This window comes from Hypanus sabinus, chromosome 2 (assembly GCF_030144855.1).
Source record: "Hypanus sabinus isolate sHypSab1 chromosome 2, sHypSab1.hap1, whole genome shotgun sequence".
NCBI lineage: Eukaryota > Metazoa > Chordata > Chondrichthyes > Myliobatiformes > Dasyatidae > Hypanus > Hypanus sabinus.
Genome location: NC_082707.1, coordinates 80,184,694 through 80,205,601, shown reverse-complemented (window position 1 = coordinate 80,205,601; position 20,908 = coordinate 80,184,694).

The following is a 20,908-nucleotide window of genomic DNA, read 5'->3' as shown; positions in this document are numbered from 1 at the left end:
GGTAGCTAAAGAGATTTTGGAGGCATTATTAGTGATCTTCCAAGCATTACGAGATTCAAAAAATAATTCTGGAGAAGTGGAAAATTTCAAAAGTCACATATGTTGGAGTCACATATTAAGACTGAGGTTTTGGTGTACTTGAAGGTACATGATAAAATAGGCCAAAGTCAGCATGGTTTCCTTAACGGGATATCTTACAGACATGTATGTTAGAATTCTTTGAGGAAATGACAGGCAGGATAGACAAAGGAGAGTCAGTGGATGTTACATACTTGGATTTTCAGAAGGCCTTTGCAAAGTGCCACACATGAACTACTAAACAAAAGCCTACGGTATTACCAAAAATATACCAGCATGGTTAGAGAATTGACTGATTGACAGGAGAAAAATGGTGAGAATAAAGGGATCCTTTTCTGGTTGGCTGACAGTGACTAGTCATGTTCTGCAGGAGTCTGTTTTAGAACTGTTTCTTTTCATGTTGTGCGTCCATGATCTGTTCAATAGAATTGTTAGCATTGTGGATAGTACACAGATAAGTGGAAGGGCAGGTAGTGTCAAGGAAGCCATCTGTGTGCTTATTCTCCTAATCTGTTTGACTCTGCAATATTTGAACAGATTAGAAGAGTAAGCAAAGAAGTGGCAAGTGCTGGGAAGCGTATGGTCATGCACTTTGGTAGAAGGAATAAAGGTGTATATTTTTTTCTAAACAGAGAATAAATACATAAATCAGAGGTGCAAAGTGAGTTGGGAGTCCTAGTGTGAGGTTCCCTAAAGATTAACTTGCTGGTTGACCAGTGGTAAGGAAGACAAATGCAATGCTAGCATTCATTTCAAGAGGACTGAAACATCAAAGCAAGAATGTAATGCGGATCCTTTATAAGGCATTGTTCAGGCCACCCTTAGAGAAACGTGAGCAGTTTTGGGCCCTTTACGTGCTAGTACTGCAGAGGCCCAGAGAAGGTTTAAGAGAAAGAACTCAGGAATGAAAGGGTTAACTTATAATGAGCTTTTGATGGCTCTAGGCCTGAAGTCTCTGGAGTTTAGAAGAATGAGAGATTGACAGGCCTAAATATAGATATGCAGAGGATGTTTGCTATAGAGGGAGAGTCTAAGACTAAAGTGCACAGCCCCAGGGTAAAAAGATGTCATTTTTAGGACAGAAGGAGGAATTTCTTTCACCAGAGGTTGGTAAATCTGCAGAATTCATTGCCACAGACGGTTGTGGGGCCAAATTATTGGTTACATATCAAGCAGAGGTTGATTGGCTCTTGATTAGTCAAGGTGTCAAAGGTTACAGGAAGAGGGCAGGAAACTGAGGTTGAATGAAATAATAAATCAGCCATGATAGAATAGAAAAGCAGTCTTCTTGGGCTGAATGGCCTAATTCTGCTCTTATGTCTTATGGTCTTGTCTGGTCAGCTTGTGTCCACTTTTCATTAGCTCTGGCCAAATGCTTCAGGCAGCATTACCTCTTTGCTCATCTCCCAAAAAATCCCTTGCCTTCCACTTTAATCTTCTGTAATCCTGCCTGGGTACTTCTCTGTCTTACTCACCAGTTATTGAATTCCTCACTTATGTTTCTTCATGGACTTTTGTAGACTTGACTATAGCAATGCAGTTCTGTCCCATTTCCCATGTCCTGCAATCCTAAAGTCATCCAAAATTCAGGTATCAACCTCTGCAGCTTTGATCCTCCATTTGTTTCTTTCCTGGCTCCTTGTCAGGTGTCTCTTCCTCCTATCATCTTTAAATATTTTAGCATCCTTCTGTTCTAGCATACTCATTTAATTATTCTGCTTTCAGTGATCCAGCCCCAAGACTTAGAAGCCCCTTTCCAAATCTTTCCATTTTGTTTTCCTTTGAATATGTCTTCAAAGGTTCAAGGTTCAAAGGTCAAATTTAATGTCAGAGAAATGTATACAATATACATCCTGAAACGCTTTTCCTTCACAAACATCCATGAAAACAGAGAAGTGGCCCTAACAATGAACGACAGTTAACCATGAGAACACCAAAGACCCCCCCGGCTCCCACCTCTCGTGCTTAAGTGGCAGCGAGCAACGATCCCCCTACCCTCACCAGCAAAAAGAAAATGTACATCGATAATATCACCGAGCCCAAGCGTGTGCTAAGCAATAGCAAAGGCACAGACCAAAGTTACCCCAAAAGCTTCACATTTCATTTGAAATTCAACAAACCATAGGTTTGTAGCTTCTTGTTGCTCTTGAATAATTTGGGCTTCAAAATTATGTAATACATATTTTAACTTGCTATCCTTCCTCACAAAGCTTGCTCAAAGCACAAGTAATTTATTCAGTTAATTTGTAATCACACATGTATTTTCAAAATTCATTAACTTGAAATTATTAAAAGAACTTCCAAAAAAGAAGAACACCAAAGGTGGTTGGTGATGTTCATAGTTGATATGATGTGGGCTTAGAATACAAAATAAAATTTCACTTAAGAAAGACATGATGAGCAAATCCATCTATGCTACATTTCTCGAAAGAGTTTCAGAGAAAATTTCCCTCAGGAAATTTCAAATGTTTACATTCATTTTTGCCTGTAGTTCTATTATTCAGGGCACTTATCCGCCATGGAATAAGATCATGAGATAATTTACCTCCATTTATGACAGGGCATCTGTCCCCTTGGTTTACCTTTGCAATAAAAGTGACAACATCTCAATCTGTTCTGCACTCCTTCCGCTTACAAGGGAAGGTCAGCCTGAATTAAGTGTTATAGGCACTGCAGTGAGGTTTAAACATATAATCTATGTCTCAGAGGGTTATGAGCTGTCAAATATAGAGAAAAAATTAAATCCATATGAAATGTGTTTGGTTAAGGAATGATGCAGAGGATGAAAGAAGATAATATTTTTCTTGAGTTGTAAGAATTAAATTAATAGTTAGACAGCCACAGGCATTACAAGCAGGTACCGTCTAGTTTCTCTTACTCCCACATTTGAGAAGAGTGCAGAAAGACCCCATTCTCACACAGACAATTCAAAAGCTCCTTATTGAGGGCATTAGCCCTTTGAGATATTCTGATCATTTGTTAAAAATAACATTTAGAATCAAGGCTTTAAAAATTATAACATATTGGTGTTACTGCCTAGCCTCACCACTCTATTTATCACCTAAGCACTTGTGATGTTCCTCATCACTTGTCAGTGAATTTATATTGTTGCTGCAGAAATGTCCTGCCTGTTAGACAACAAACAACTCTAAAGGCAAAGAAATCCATTGTTACTTTATATAGAAAAAATATTATCAGATTGGATTCCCTCACACAGTGAAATTTACCTCCTTCTGTCAACTTCACTATTGTTTCCATGCTTTCTCACAATAACTACAGTCTAAAACTGTGGGCATTGTTTTTTTCAGAGTAGCTAAAATAATATTTGATAGCCTTGTTTTCTAGTTGTGTGGGGCATCAAATGACATGGAATAGACTTCTCGTTGCAAGTATTTGTATTTGAATCCAATCTGCTGCGCAGGTAGAAATATCTATTCTTAGTTCTCATTTCAGTTGAGAATAAAACAATTAAATTGTATGGCAACAACATTTAGCTCCATAGCAGGCAGTTGTTATTCATTCTCCTACTAGTGATATACATATTTCTTTGGTGTAACTGTTAAAAACTGAACAGTGATGTTAAAACAGCAAGCTTCCGGCTGTACCCATGTTTGAAGTTGGCAAAATTCTTTTCTATTAACCATTTTGAGTGATTTTATATTCAGCAACTGTTTTCCAGCAGGGCATAAGCACAAGGATAGTTGAACGTACATCAAGAACTTTCAAGTAGAATACATAGCTCTTCACTCTGCTCTGGACCATGTGGACAACAGGAACACATACGTCAGGTTTATTTATTGACTGTTGCCTGATTACACACTATCATCCCATCCAAACAAGCTTCAAGACTCGGGCCTCTGCATCTCTCTCTGCAGCTGGATCGTTGGGTGCCTCATCAATTTGTGAGGATTGATAATGTCTCCTCCTCGCTGACTATCAATGCACATGCTCCTTAAGACAACATGCTTGGCCCTTTGCTCTACTCTGTATGCACACATGACTGTGTGTCCAAGCACAACTTCAGTACCATCTTCAATTTGTTGGCAATGCCACTGTTGTATGTATCACTAATGGCAATGATCAGTGAATGGGAATGAGAAAGGCTTTAGAGGTGCTGCAATAACAAACACACTTTAAATGTCAGTGAAACTAAAGTTGTTGACGTCAAGAAGAGCAAGGAGAGTAAACATGTGCCCGTGTACACTGGGATATCAGCAGTGGAGAGGCTCAATGGCTTAAAATTCCTGGACATTTACTCTCTTAGAAGGTAAGGAAGTTCTGCTTGACACCAAATACTCTAGCAAACTTCTACAAATGTATTGTTGAATGTGTCCTGACTGGCTACATCATGGTCTAGAATGGCAATCTGAATGTGCAAGAATGTAAGAAGCTGCAGAGATTGGTGTACTTAGCCCAATACATCATGGGCACATCCCTCCTCACCACTGGTAGTATCTACATGACACACTGTCTAAAGATCTTCAACATTCAATCTTCTCTCAGCTACCATCAGGTAGAAATAAAGTAGACTAAGGTATTACACTACCAAGAATAGCTACCTTTTCTTTGTTCTAATTGTATCCTTTGTTGTAAAAAGGGTGTATAATTTATTTTTTTCTTGTGTATGTTGCTTATCTGAGGTTATGATGCTCTTGCAAATAGAACTTTCATTGTACCTATGCATCCATGTACTTGTACATATAACAATAAACTAGACTTTGAGCATGCTTGTTCATGATGGAATAATTAGCTTTCACCCACTGGTCATGGCCAGCTTTGTGATGCTGATGGTACACTTCTGGTTAAATTTTGACTGGATGATCAAATGAAATCACAGTACGATGTGATTGATTGAATGGGGAGATGGAATATGAACCAGTCTTATTTTGGTCTGGATCAATTGCCTAGAATTTATCTCTGGATATTAACATCTACCATACAATACGGTTGGTATCTGCACATTGTACTCTGTATTTTAAAGTTATTCCACTAACCTCCATATTTTGTTTTTGTTTCACAAAGAACTTACAAATTCGTCGATCAAGCTATCCAGTTCATTATGTTTCTCTGTGTATTATAACCTTTGTATCTAAACTTCATGCGTACTTATGATACAGATTAAATTCATTCAGCTTCAGGTAGCAATGTGGTGAATTCACTCTAGTTTTCTCATCAAATTAATTCCTGCTTGACTTGTACAGGTAAGCTTTAGTTTGAACTGTCTGTCCTTTTTTCCCCCTTTTCTCTCATAAAGACCTTTATGAATCTTATATTACCTTCTTGACACTTACATAATTCTGGTTGGTTTTTGAAATAATGCATTTTGCTTATAAGGAAAATAAAAATCAAATATTTCTTGTCCTATTCTGTCCCTACTCTAAAATAATCACACTTCTATTTCAATGAGATCCTCATAATGTATGTGTATAGAGGTGAGTAATACTTCTTCCATAACATTTCAAGTCTAGTAATCATCCTAAATTGAAGAACAGTATTTTCCAAAAATGTTACTGCCAAATTTCAGGTGAGACTCATTTAAGTGAGAAGGAATTTCTTTGGTTAGTGGGTGGTGATTCTGTGAAATTTATTGCAGCAGATGACTATACAAGTCATTGGGTACATTTAAAATTGAGGTTAACAGGTTCTTGATTAGTAAAGATGTCAAAGGTTACAGAAGACATCAGGAGAATGGGATTGAGAGAGAAAATAAATCAGCCATGATTGAATGGCAGAACAGACTCAATGGGCCGAATGGCCTAATTAAGCTCCTCTATCTCTTGGCCTAATTTATTCAAATTGGGTCTAGTTTCAGATGGAGTGCAAGAGGTTAATGTTCAATTCAATTAATTCTATATACACCGGCAGATGGAATTTACAAAAAAAACCCTTGGGTTAGAAAAATCATTGAAAACATAATACATAATCCACCAGTTTCATTCTTTCCTTGGCTTATGTGCAACCAAGATCTATATCAAAAGCTGGCGGGTAGTTGAAAAACTCCCAGAGGAAGTTAAGCTTCAAAGACAGCCAAGAGGCATCATTTGTAATAATAATAACAATGCAGGTTACAATTGAATCCTCTGACCTTGTTATGATTCCGGGCAAACATAAAAGGGCAGAGACAAATGAGCGACTACGTTCTATCAAAAGACAACAACAGTTCTGGGATCTGTATCTGTGAGTGGAAAAAAAAGGGGAGGTGATGAATCACGTCTGAATGGGAGCAGATGGCTGGTTGGCTAGCCTGGTGGCAGTGATGCATATACACTTTCATGCATTATTAAGAAACCACCAACTATGTAATTGTGTTCACTGCAAAATGTAATTTGTTGGCCGTGCAAACCCAAAGTAATTCCAACACCACTGTCAATGTTAATTTTTCATGCATTGTACGTCCTAATCTCACTGTTCTTTTTTGATATTATATCCACCTCAGGTTATTATGCTTACAATAATGGTGCTGAACACAGTAATGGAGGTCCAATGAATTTGCAAAGAGTCACAACATAGTTGTGTATGGAGCTTTCAATGGGCAGAACGTATTAGAAAGTTTGTGCTCAGAATTAAAACTAATCTCCAGTCAATCAATATTTCATTCTTCCCACAACAATTCGTACTCCATCAAATCCCCATTGAAAATTGCAGCAGAAAGCAGCTAATGTTCATAGCTGACACCCTTTAAGGGAGTGGAATCTATGCAAATTGCCCTGAGTTTTGTCTTAAGAGAGAGGTTGCTCACAGCATGCAGTATGAAATTAGTTTCCTTTTTAATCAAGTTTGGACATTGCTTCTCTGAAAAGCAGCTGAAAGTGTGAATATTGTATTTTAAAGTTATTCGCACTAGGGACTTAGCTTTGAAATACTTTTAAAGCATCTTGTGGGTATTGGGGATTTCTACACAGCTACATTACCATATCACAATTTAGGATAATACGCATGTCTTAGTTTTGGAAATTGGTGAGTCACATCCTTGCATTAATTTCAGATCATGACTTTTTAATCTGGACAATCTTTTCAAATGCATTCAGGAAAGTGTGAGATGTTGCAGTTTCAGTATTCAAAAGAAAGTGTACAAATTAAATTAGTAAATTGATTTATTAGTGCCATATGTACTGAAGTACAGAAAAATAACTTTGTTTCACATCACATCCTTACAGATGACTTCATTACAATGGTGCATTGAGTTACTATAAGAGAAAACAATAACAACATGCAATGTAAAGTGTAACAGAGAATGTGTACTGCAGACAATGAGTTAGAAGATCAGAATGAAGCCCATAGATTGTGAGGTCAAGAGTCCGGCATCAATCCAGAGAACCAATCTATATTTTATTACAGCATGTCAAAGTTGTCCTTGAGCTTAGTGATATGTGCTTCTGCCTGATAGGAGAGGTGAGAAGAACAAATGTCTGGGATAGGTGGGATCCTTGATTATGCTGGCTGCTTTACAGAGTCAGTGAGAAGTATAGACAGAGTGCATGAAGGGGAGTTGGTTTTCATGATTTGCTAAGCAGCATTCCACAACTCTCTCTAGTTTCTTATAGTCATGGGCAGAGCAGTTACCATACCAAGCTATGATGCATCCAGATATGATGCTTTCTATGGTACATTTATAAAAATTGATAAGGGTCGATAAAGACATGTCAAATTTCTTTAGCCTCCTGAGGAAGTACTGTAGAGGTGCAGGTGGATTTTCTTGGTCATGGTGTCTTCAAGTTTGGACCAGGGCAGATATTCACTCCGTGGAACCTATTGAGGTCTAGATCTGCAGCATTCAAATCAGGTGATCTGATGCTTATTAAAAAAAATAAGACACAACCTCCTTCAAGCTATCAGAGATGCCAAGAAATGATTAAAGTATAGAATCGAGTCCAGACCAGCTGTCATTTGTAGAATGACTTATATACCATAATGGGCTTCAAAATGAAATTGGGCTGCCTTGCTGATAACAGCACATCCTTCTGTACATTTTGAACAGGAGGGGTTTGATGAGTTACATCCCACCCTGACAGCTTTTGCCACATCTGAATCCACAGACACAGCTGCAGATATAAGGTGACTTTTCTGGAGAGTGAACCCATGGAAAGGATTGGGCTTGGATGTTGTCCCTGGCTGTGTCCTTATATCCTGCACAGATCAGTTAGTAGGTGTATTTGCAGACATTTTTAAACACTCCCTGCTTCAATCTGAGGTTTCCAACTGCTTTAAGAACCAAGGTGGCCTCTATCATCCTGATACCTCAGAAAAACAAGGTAATGTGACTTAATGATTACTGTCCAGTGGTTCTGTTACCCACGACATGCTTTGAGAGGCTATTCATGGCACACTTTAACTCCAGCCTCCAAGACAACATCGACAACTATAATTTGCCTAATGCCACAACAGTTTGACAAAGGTCACCATCTTCCTGGCCCCACACACATCCCTGGAGCATCTTGTCAATAAAGACACTAATGTTAGACTACTGTTTATTGATAAAAGCTCCACCTTCAATACTATAATTCCAACCAAATTTATCATCAAACTCTAAGACCTAGGAAGCAGCACCTCCCATGTAAATAGGACTTCCTTACCAACAGACCTCAATCAGTATAAATAGGTAGCAACACCTATGCCATGGTTGTTCTCAACCTTGATCAAGGCCCTTCATTTACCTGATACACAGGGTTTCTGCAGCAGTTTGTGTTTGGCTCTCTAAATTACTAATCTGATAATTCAACCACAATGTCACAGTTATACATAACATGTTGCATGTGGGTTTTCTGGATAATCCCAGAATAATTAAGGTGTTCAGTTGGCTAGATTATGTCATCCTGTAGAAATAATTGGGATGCACTGCATTCTAGCAAAGTTTTAGTATCACAGCTAATACTTCATCCATTTTCTTTGTCCTTAACATTTTTCTCTATATTACTGGTTGTCATGTTTCCATTCAGTTAAGCTGATAACAATCATGAATATTGACTTTGTATTTCAAATATTCTTTCGTAGAGGCTAGATTCAGCTTGAGGCTGTAGTTTTTCAATAGCAAAAAGGTGATAAGGCATATTTCTTGTAAAATCAAATTTAAATAAGCAAAAATATTTTCAACTGTTGTAAATGATTAATTATACCCATGAGGCATGAGGAAACTATGTCTCACTCTTTTGACAAACTGGAAGATATTGCAGCATTTTGTAAAGGAAAATCTATGAGATAAAATGCTGAAGGAAGATTTGAGTGGCTCTGTTTCGCAAAGACTCATCATGATATACTTTTATTCAGAGAATTTTACCAGAGCAAACAGATTCTGAGACCTTTTCAGAATCAGAGATTTTTATTTCATGATGATTTCTATCTTACTATTAATATCAGTAACCTTAATGATGTTTCAAATAACATATGAAATTCATAAAAAGCCATTTAGCCAGCTGCATGTGAAGTCCTGATGTAATATTGTATTGTAGGCTCCCATTATCTACCGCTCCTTGAGGAATGCTAAATTACTACACCTTCTTCATGTGGAAAAATATCTGATAATGTCAATAACTATGAAAATCTTCATTTCCCTACTCCACTGATATTGATCCAGTTCCCACTTGGAAATATCAATTGATCCTGATTAAAGCATTATCTAGTATCCAGTCCAAAAATAGTTTTCTAGGCTCATCTTGCACAAGGACAGTAATTTATGTGCCCTCTTGGCTCAGAGAATGTTGTTTCAGCTTCAGTCAATTCATAGTCTGATAGTGTGCTTTCCACTGTCTCTTGCTCTTCAAATGTATGCTATTTAACACACATCAATGAAGAATTACTTTTGGTTCATACTGTATACTGTAGAACACTATTATATTCTCAGTATGTCCCCCAAGAACTTCACATACATTGAATGTGCTAAACACTGTGCTGAAGTGACTTCTAAAAAAAACATGGCAGCAAAATTCTACCCAGTAAGTTCAAAATTCAAACTTCGAAGTATATTTATTATCAAAGCATGTTTACTTTATGCAACCTTAAGATTTGTCTCCTCACAGGCAACCAAACAAAGAAACCAAATAGGACTCAATAAAGGCAAGGAAGAGTGTCAAGCACCTAATGTGCAAAGAGAGAAAAAGAAAAACAAATTGTGTCAACAAATGAGCAAGTGAACAACATTCAGAACTGAAGTTCACAAAGCCGGCATCCAGAAGTCCACTAGTTGCAGGCCATAGTCTTAGTCAAGCATAGAGATGAGCAAACTCCACAGAGCAGCGAGCCAAACTGGACCATTCCTCATCTCCAACCCTGACACCCTGAACATTTCAATCTGGCCCGGTGCTTATATCATCCAAACCTCAGATCATTCCTCACTTCCTGACACTTCAATACACCCTTGGGCTCCACTGCCACGATTCAGCCAGTACCCGACCTTTCCAATTGGGCTTGGCTGTTAAATTGATCAAACCTCGTGATAGATTGGCGTCCTACCTGGGGGCGAGTCTCGTACTCTCAGTTGCTTCGCACCACAGAAACCAGCATAAGCACCTACCTGATGAGCCTATAAGCTTCAGGACAGACTTTAACTTAACTTTAATTTGATCAAACCTCAGATCTTTCCTTGGCTTCGCCTCATTTTGGTTCCACCACATCAAATTGCTCCCAAGTCTGATCTCGTGACTCCAGCCCGGACATGCTGCAACCATCCTGTCTCTCCGAGATCCCAGCTTCCAACATAAAAATGCCAAGTCGTACAGGCGACTCAGCTCAGCTCCAACAGGGAAGCCACAGGCCACTGTTTGCAGCCATCATTTTCAGTAAGAAGTGCGAATAGCAAAGTATTTAGTTATTTCTTTGTTTTATTAGCCACCAGCAAGAAGTCACTGAACTTCAGCAGTGCTATTTTAAAGCAGATCCCACATACAACAATTTTAATGAGTGAGTAATTAATTACATTGTAGAAGTCTGAAAGAGAAAGGTTAACCAGGAGGCTATGACCATATAATCATTTATTCCAACAAAAAGGGCATTAGCAGCTGTGTTCCAGAATATGTCTTTCGTGCAGTAAGCCTCATACAGTAGTCATTGACCTAAACGAGAAAGACAATCTCTGCTTTGGCGGAACTGCAATGGTGTCATCTTCCTGCTCAAAGCCATTTCTGTACTCACTGTCAAGTACACATGTGATGGCAGGAACCTGTAAGCATCAGAGAGCGACACCAGAAAAATCCGAGACTATAAAACTATTGTAAAGCATTTTGACAGGAGACCAAACTGTACCACCTGGTTTAGCCAGCTGTTAAAAACTATGAATATTTATTTTTCTCTGATATGCTGGAAGATCTAATAAAAATAATTTTAAAGAAGTCTAAAATTTAGTCTGCTGTTAAAAGCTATGAATATTATTTTAGTCTGATGTAAAAGAACATCTATTAAAATAACATTTTAAAAGTACTTGAAAAGACACACTAAAGCATGCTTAAAATGTTTGAAATAAATTAACTCAAAACAATGCAAATTACTTAGCTTTGTTCCACATAGCAGCCTTACTGCATTAGAATGAATGGAGTGGTCGTGGTTTAGTAAGCAGATGTCTTGGAATGTGCTGGGAGAGGAACTGATATATGTTTGCACTTTGACAGATGCCATGTGCTCTGTCAGAGGACAGTGGCGGAAAAGTTTATGGAGAACACTCAACAAGTTGTAGATGACAGAGTTCAAGTGAGCATATGTACAAAAATGTTGGCATTCCCTGCTAGCTTTAGAATTTTCTCATCAGTAAGGCTGTATTAGTTCAGTCACAGAGCACATTCCTTAAAGATTGATAGAGTTTTCTCTCTGGCTATCCATCCCATAGGATGATGATGTTTCCTTTCAGTCAGTTAGTGGGGTTTGATATGCTCATCCTGGAGTGGCTGTACAGGCCGATCCTTGACAGGCACTGCTTGCCACATACTTGGCAGGTGAGGCCTGGAGGGGCAGCAGGGGCAGAAGCTCTGTTGTGGCACTTCCTGTGCCTTTCCTCTGTTGCCTCTATGAGCTTGTTCTCAGCAGCGTCCACACCTTTTCTGATGGCGTCCCTCCACTGTGAGCGATCTTGAGCCAGATCCTCCCATGTTGATAGCGCAACGTCAGCTTTCTTGAGGCTCCTGTGCAGAACATCCTTGTACTGTGGTCGCTGGCCTCCTCGTTTTCGGATACCACTGGACAGTTGGCTATACAAGATGTCCTTGGGCAGACTTCCGTCAGGTATTCTGACATGTCCTGCCCAGCGCAGTTGGGCTGACATCAACAGGGTTGAAACTGCTGGCATTCCAGCTCGAGAGAGGACCTCAGTATTGGAGACCTTGTCTCGCCAGGTGATCTTCATCAGAAAACGTAAATGATGCTGCTGCAGTTGGTCAATCTGGTGTAAGTGACTCTGATATGGGCACCACGTCTCACATCCGTATAGCAAGGCTGATATGACAATGGCCCTGTATACCTTGCACGGTGGCCAACCTGATGTTCTGTGACCAAACTCAATCTTTCAGCTGACCAAAGGCAAAGCAGGCTTTACTGGTTCTTGACAATCTCTACATCCAGAGAAGCTGAGGATGTTATTACGCTGCCCAGGTAGCAAAACTTGTCGACAGCATTGAGATGAGTGTCATCAATGAGGACAGTTGGTTCTTCATGGCTTGAACCAGGAACCGGTTGGTACAAAACATCAGTCTTTTTCAGGCTGATTGTCAGTCCGAAGCTTTTGGCTGCAGTGGCAAAGCGACTGATGATCTCCAGTAAATCTTCGAGAAAGTGGGCAATCAGTGCACAGTCATCAGCAAACTTTAGTTCATACGCCACAATGTCCCTGACTTTTGTTTTTATCTCGGTCTTCCAAGATTGAGGAGCCTGCCATCAACCCTCATTTGTAGGAAGATCCCTGACTTCAGGTCTGATGTGGCATCCTGAAGAACAGCAGCGAAGGATAGTCCAAACAGAGTAGGAGCCAAAATACAACACTGTTTCACGCCATTGCTGAAGGGAAATGAGTCTGACAACTCACCACACATGTTGATGCAGCCTTCCATGCCTTTGTGGAACTGACGGATGATGTTAGTTAGGTGTGGGGGGGGGGGCAACCAAATTTTAGTAGGAGCTTCCACAGGCCATCTCTACCATCAGTGTCAAGCGCTTTGGTTAGATCAACAAATGTGACATAGAGACTTCTCTGCTGCTCAACACATTTCTCTTGGAGCTGCCTCAGTGAGAAGATCATGTCCACTGCACTACAGCCTGTTTGAAATCCACACTGGCTTTCTGGAAGGATGTCATCACTGATGTTGGACACCAAGCATCTAAGGATGATCTTTGCGAGGCATTTTCCCGCAACTGACAAAAGCGAGATGCCATGGTAATTGTTGCAGTCTCTCTTGTCTCCCTTGTTCTTGTAGATGGTCATGATTGATACGTCTTTGAAGTCTTGTGGTAGTTCTGCAGCTCCCCACAACTTTGTGAACAGTTGGTGCAGGCATGATGTCAGTGTGTTACCCCCATACTGGTAGATCTCAGCTGCGATATCGTCAGGTCCTGGTGCTTTGTTGGGTTTTAGCTGTTTGATAGCTTTGATGACCTTGTGAAGAGTAGGGGGAGCATTTAGCTCGAACTGTATGGGTCAAGGGTGTACTCAGCCCAGTGCTTCATCGGTGATGGTTCCTGGTCTATTCAGCAGCTCGTGGAAGTGTTCTTGCCATCTTTTCATGTGCCCTGACTTCTCAGTGAAGATGGATGTGCTGTCCTTGCTCAGGAGTTGTGCAATGCCTTGTTTTGATGGGCCATACACAACCTTGATTGCTTCATAGAAGCTTCTTGAGACATTACAGTCAGCGAAGGCTTGTAACTCCTTGGTCTTGTTGGCTCACCACTGGTTTTCATAGATCTGAGCTGCCTCTGCAAAGTTGATTTTGCACTAAAAAAAACATGTTTATTGGAACTTGAGTTTGGGTGTCAAAGAACAGCCTGGTGTGCAGCTGCCTCAGCTCTTATAGTTTTAGATATTAAGGGAATCAAGGATATGTGATTAGTGCAACAAAGTGGCACAGAGATAAAGGATCAGCCACAGACTGCTGAATGGTTGAACATGTATGAGGGGCCAAATGATCTACACTTACATCTATTTCTTATTCATATGTCAAAATTGTTTAGCAAGAAGCAAGGCAGAATATGTTGAGAATATTCTTGTTTAAACAGAAGTCTCTAATGGCTACCCAGAGAGCTTGTTGAATCAAAGGATGGGAGCATGGTTAGTCAGAGTAAGACACAATGATGTGAGAAGATGTAAAGATCAAAGAAACAAACAATGTGAAGGACAAAGTGGGAATGTGAGTAGAGGTGAGGATGATATGGTATTGCAGCTATAAACTGCCTAACCCACATTCCTTGGGTGCTGTCTGTGTTGAGTTTCTTACATTCTTTTTTCAATCGTGTGGATGTCTGTTGGGTGTTTTAACTTTTTCCCACATCTCAAAGCTACCTTTCTGGGTCAGTTAGCCCCTATAACTTACCCCTTAGTGTAGGTCAGTGTCAAATAGAATCTGAAGATAGTTGATCGGCATGCTGCTGGTGAGATGAAGTAATATATGCAAAGTCTCAAGGTTATGCAACTCAGTTAAGTAAGCAGAAATAATGAAAAGCTTTTAAATGAGGGGATATTGGAAAATGCTGATTTGAAAGGGAACTTGGTGTCCTTGTATACAAGTCACTGAAACCTTACATGAAGAGGCAGCAGTCAGTTAGGAGGACAAATTGCATATTTGATTTTATTATTGGAGAAATTGAGTGCAAGAATTAAAATGGTCTTACCTCATCTGGAATACAATCTTTGCATGCAATTTTGGTTCCTTTACTTAAAAATAATGTATTTACCATAGAGGGGGTGCATTACTGAATCACCAAACTGGTCTTCGGGATGACAGAGGCATAACATGAGGATTGAATAAACTCAACTTCTATTCTCTAAAATTTTGAAGAATAAGAGATGACCTCATTTCTAAGAAATGTATAAGATTGTTGGAGGGCTCAACAAGATAGACAGATACAGAAAAGAATAATAGACAATGAGTCTGGAATTAGGATCAGAGGCTTATAATAAAAGGTAGGCCTGTAATGAGGAAAAACTTCATCTACTGGGTGGTGAAATTTTATAATTGTTTACCATGGGGTGATGTGGAAGTTCAGACATTGACTGCACACAAAGCAAAGTGTGGTAGATCTCTAGATAGTTGGAGATGGAGGCAGAGTTAAGATGGCACTAAGCGTCGACTCCTTTGCGTGCATCTTCAGAAACAGCTCTATTTCCATCTTTAATATCTTTATTTTTCCCTTTCAGGGTTCTTTTGAAGAACCTGATCTGGAGTTACATGCTGATTTCGGTTCTTTGCAGGAGTGGGATTTGTATTCAGGGTTTCAGGACTGGCCATTGTTCAGCATGCCAAGGGTTTGACCTGAGAGTCCAGCTTGTATTTGGAAGCCTAAGATCTCAGGGCACTGGATACAGGTGAATTGAGGGTCGGTGCCACGGCAGGAGACTCGTATGTCATCGGGGGAGTTGGAAAATCTATGGTCTGCCTGAAGACACGAAATCTTTGTGATCTTCAGGCACAGAGCTCGAAAAAAATGACGTAATGGACTTTTGACATCGTAAACCAGCGAGTTGTTTGTTATGTCTCCCCATGTGCTGGAAAAATGGAGACACCTTCTCCTCCTTATTAAGAGAGAACCTGTGGTATGTCGAATGCTGGTGTGAAACACAAGTCTTTGGGGTAAATGCAAGTCTGTGTTTTTGCTATTGCATTGCTCATGCATGAGTGCGATGTTTGCTTTTTGTGCAGGTGGGGAGGGGGATTGTTGCTCATTGCTGCTTACGTGTGGGAGATGGGAGATGGGGGGACTCTGAGGTTCTCATGTTTGACTGTCGTTCATTCTTTGGGACACTTCTCTGTTTTTGTGGATGTTTGTGAAGAAAAAGCATTTCAAGATGTATATTGTATACATTTCTCTAACATTAAATTGGACCTTTGAACCTTCGAATGAAAGAAGATGGGCATAGGGTAGCACTGTAGAAAATGAGTTAGAATGTCAACAATAATCTATTTAAATGGATGAACAGGTTCGAAAGAGATCACTGGCTACTCCTTATATTTCTTATGTTCCTTTTGACCACCTACAATACTTTGTAAATGTCTTAGGGTGCCTTAAGACTTGTAGAGTACTGTAGATTGTGTCTTTCCATAAAACTTAGTAGTACTGAGCTAGTACAAACATAAGTACTCTAAGTACTCGTATTTCTATTTCCCAACCACCTTCCTATTTTCATCAATATACAGAACTGTGCCTAAGTTTTAGACACCCTATGTACATATATCGGGTGGATGGCGCTCGTCAGCCTGGGAAGGCAGTCCACCTAAGAGATAGAAAACTCTGATTTCAAACTGTGGGTAAGTGGGAAAAGGAGGATGAAATGAGAAAACTGGGGGACAATAAGTGGAAGTGGTACAGGGCTGAAGAAGAAGGAATCTGATAGTGGACCTTGGGTGAAAGGAAAGGAAGAGGAACACCAGAGGGAGAAGATGGGCAGGTGAGCAGAAGAGATGGGTAAGAGGGGTGCCAAAATGGGGAAAGCATAAAGAGTGAAGGGAGAGATATAATTGTTCATGCCATCAGATTGGAGGCTACCTAGACGGAATATGAGGTTTGGTCCTCCAACCTACAGATAGCTTCATCATGATCATTGACAAGGCCTTGGACCAACATGTCAGAATGAGATTTGGAACTAGAATTAAAATGGGCAGGGAAATCTACCTTTGGTGTTAGTGCTGGACAAAGCAGTCCCTCAATTTATATCGAATCTCTTTTCTTCTTGTTCTTCTTCAGATTGCTCTTCTTCAGCCCTTTACCTCTTCCATCTATCATCTCTCATCTACTCACTTCAACTCCCCTTCCTTCACATCCGTTTCCCCTCACCTGGTTTCATTATCATCTTCCAGTTGTGTTCTTTCTCGTCCTGATGAAGGGTCTTGGCCTGAAATGTTGAATGTTTATTGCTCTCCATAGTGTTGTGAGTTCAGAAGCGCCAAGCCCTGGACAAGGTCAGGGGGTGTGTTGAAGTCGAGATGTTTAATCACCAGTCAGCAGTTAGAGGTAAAAAGATACAAAGGGCAGAAGGCTGCAGCAGGATGTTTAAGAAGAGGAGGAGGTGTGAAGCAGCTGGGATTGTAACCAGAGGCAGCAGGGGCCATAGCCTGGTGAAGAGCAAGCTTCTGATCTTTCCTTGGAATGCAAAAGGTGAAAACCGATGGTTAAAGCCATGGATATGGCAAAAGACAAGGTGTTGGAGAAGTCCATTGAGGGTAGTGGAGAGCAATGGGTGAGGAAGAGACGGGGCCCACAGGTATCTCCACTTGGTGTTGAAGTTGGCACTCAAGGTCCAGCAGGAGAAGCAGTTAAGGGAATGCAGGTACCTGGGATTCTTGCTGGGGCTTACCTGTGAGGTCTACCTGCTGAACTGTGTCTACGCCCACCTGGACAAGCTGGCGAGCTCTGTGAGGGTCATGTTTATTGACTTCTCCAGTGCGTTCAACACCATCTGCCCTGCTCTGCTGGGTGAGAAGCTGGCAGTGATGCAGGTGGATGCTTCCCTGGTGTCATGGATTATTGATGACCTGACTGGCAGACCACAGTATGTGTTCTTGCAACACTGTGTGTCAGACAGTGGTCAGCAGCACTGGGGCTCCACAGGGGCCTGTCCTGTCTCACTTTCTCTTCACCATCTACACCTCGGACTTCAACTACTGCACAGAGTCTTGCCATCTTCAGAAGTTTTCTGATGACTCTGCCATAGTTGGATGTACCAGCAAGGGAGATGAGGCAGAGTACAGGGCTATGGTGGGAAAGTTTGTCACATGGTGTGAGCAGAATCATCTGCAGCTTAATGTGAAAAAGACTAAGGAGCTGGTGGTGGACATGAGGAGGGCTAAGGCACCAGTGACCCCTGTTTTCATCCAAGGGGTCAGTGTGGACATGGCGGAGGATTACAAATACCTGGGGATACGAACTGATAATAAACTGGACTGGTCAAAGAACACTGAGGCTGTCTACAAGAAGGGTCAGAGCCGTCTCTACTTTCTGAGGAGACTGAGGTCCTTTAACATCTGCCGGACGATGCTGAGGATGTTCTACGAGTCTGTGGTGGCCAGTGCTATCATGTTTGCTGTTGTGTGCTGGGGCAACAGGCTGAGGGTAGCAGACACCAGCAGAATCAACAAGCTCATTCGTAAAGCCAGCGATGTTGTGGGGGGGTGGAACTGGACTCTCTGACAGTGGCGTCTGAAAAGAGTTGCATGCCATCTTGGACAATGACTCCCATCCACTTCATAATGTACTGGTTAGGCACAGGAGTGTGATCAGCCAGAGACTCATTCCACCGAGATGTAACACTGAGCGTCATAGGAAATCATTCCTGCCTGTGGCCATCAAACTTTTCAACTCCTCCCTCGGAGTGTCAGACACCCTAAGCCAATAGGCTGGTCCTGGACTTATTTCCACTTGGCATAACTTACTTATTATTATTTAATTATTTATGGTTTTATATTGCTATATTTCTACACTATTCTTCGTTGTTGCGACTGTAACGAAACCCAATTTCCCTCGGGATCAATAAAGTATGTCTGTCTGTCTGGAAATTGAGCTGGAAGTCAATGTGGCAGAAGATGGCAGTGGATGTAATTGCCCAGGAAGGACATGTCACTGTGGAAGTGAGTCTGGGTGAACATGTGGCCAGAGAACAGCAGAGATTACAGACCGAGAGAAGTGACAGAGGATCTTTCAAAACTCCCATCAGGAAAAGTGAGAGGAGGGAAACTTTTTCAGTGTGGGCATACCTCATTGAGACTTTGCAGTTGGGCAGCTAACTAGAGATACGAGAAAGACTACAGAAACTGGAAATTTGGAGCAACACAAAATGAGAATACACTATCCTGGGGTCAATATTTTGACATAAATTGTGGATAGGCAAATGGACAGAAAACAGAGTGGAAATAATTGATTTATTTTTGGGTTGGGACTTTATTGCTGGTAGGGTAGCTGAATCCCAACTCTGTAGAATCTCTATGAATGATCTGGATGAGTGAGATTTATGCAAATTTGCTAATGATAGAAAACTGATTAGCAATATGGGAGATAATATGTAAAAAGTAGATAGATGGAATATAATGTAGGAAAACATGAGGTTATCTATTTTAGTGGAGGAGAAAAGCAAAAGCAGAGTATATTTTATATGCTGAGAAATTAAAATGAGTTAGTATTCACAGGGAACAGGATGTCTTTGTTTCTCAATAACTGAAAATTAACATACAGATTCTGCAAACAATTAGGAAAACAAAAGGGATGCTCCCATTATCACAAAGGGGTTTCAATCCAATGGCAGAAATACCTTTCAGCAAGATGAAACTACTTTTCCAATTAACATACACAATTCTTAATATTATCCAGTGTCATCAAGGTTATTTTTCTTAGAAGACTAAGGCTTAAAGCATTAAGTCCTTTAAAAATGTATGCAATAGAACTAACAATAGTGGCTACAGAATTTCAAAAGCAGAAACAGGTACACAAGGCTGGCAATGTATTTCTCTGATTGCATCAATGAGTTGTCAGTTTATTCAACATTGTAAATTGTAGTCTGAAGCTCCTTGCCAACTGCAGCAAGTACGGTGAATTAGTGGATGACTCAAAGGCAAAAAAAATGTTTTCTCTTCCCATCTTTAATTTGTTTTATTTTATATAAATTTCTGCTATTAGACTGACTTCCTAAATCTCTGACTTAGATCACTGCACCGTTAGTATCCCAAGTGGCCTTAGCCTCTGCAATTTCCTTCATAAACCTCTGTGACTCCCTTCCTCTCCTCCCACCCTTGTCATGTGCATTGAAATGTATCTCTCTATCCAGTTTACATTCATCTCCTTTCATAGATCAATGTCAATTTTTGTTTGGTCAAACTCCTATGAAATGGGTTGGGGTATTTAACAATAATAATGATTCCACATAAATGTAGGCTGTTAAAGATTGGTGAATACATTCTTGTGTGTAAGGCAAAAATGTTGAACAATATTGGAGTTTTAGACAATATTGATGATACTAGGGTGGCTTCCATTTTTCTGGGCAACCCCTCAGGCAAGTGTAAGCCCCCTGGTAGCTAGTTCCAATATTTTCAAGAATTCTCTCATGCCCAGGTGCAAGCAGAGTAAATGGATTGATATTCTCATGTTGGATTCGCTAACCCATCATTGTTAGAAGGTAAGATCAAAAGGGATAAAAGAAAGTCCTTTAAATGTGCAGCCCCATTGTCATTTTCAGCCACATCCTTTCTCCACCCACCTTATTCATTCGGCATGCTTGATTCTATACATTAAAATCTTCTTTTTCACTCAGTCACCATATCAATGAGTAATGAGTCTATCAGCAATGAGCTTTCTAATACTTTCATCTCAATATTATATTTCTATGTGATAGCCTTCATTAGACAAAGTCCAGGTGACTTTAAATTTCCCTAACAAATGCTTTCCATGAAAAATAAACATGATTTTCATGCTCCACTGAATGATTTATACCATATATCAGTCAGGATGTAATCAAGGTATAATTTTACCTAATATTTCTCCTTTAAGAAGATAAGCCTGGCACAAGGGATAAAAACACTCTGTTTAAATTATTGGATTTCCTTTGTTAAAAGATACTCATAAATTTTTTATAAGGTTATGGATTTTACAAAAGGATCGCAGCTTTGAACTATCTATAATTACAGGGGTGCCAGACAAGAGTAATTAAGCCCTTATAGCAGGG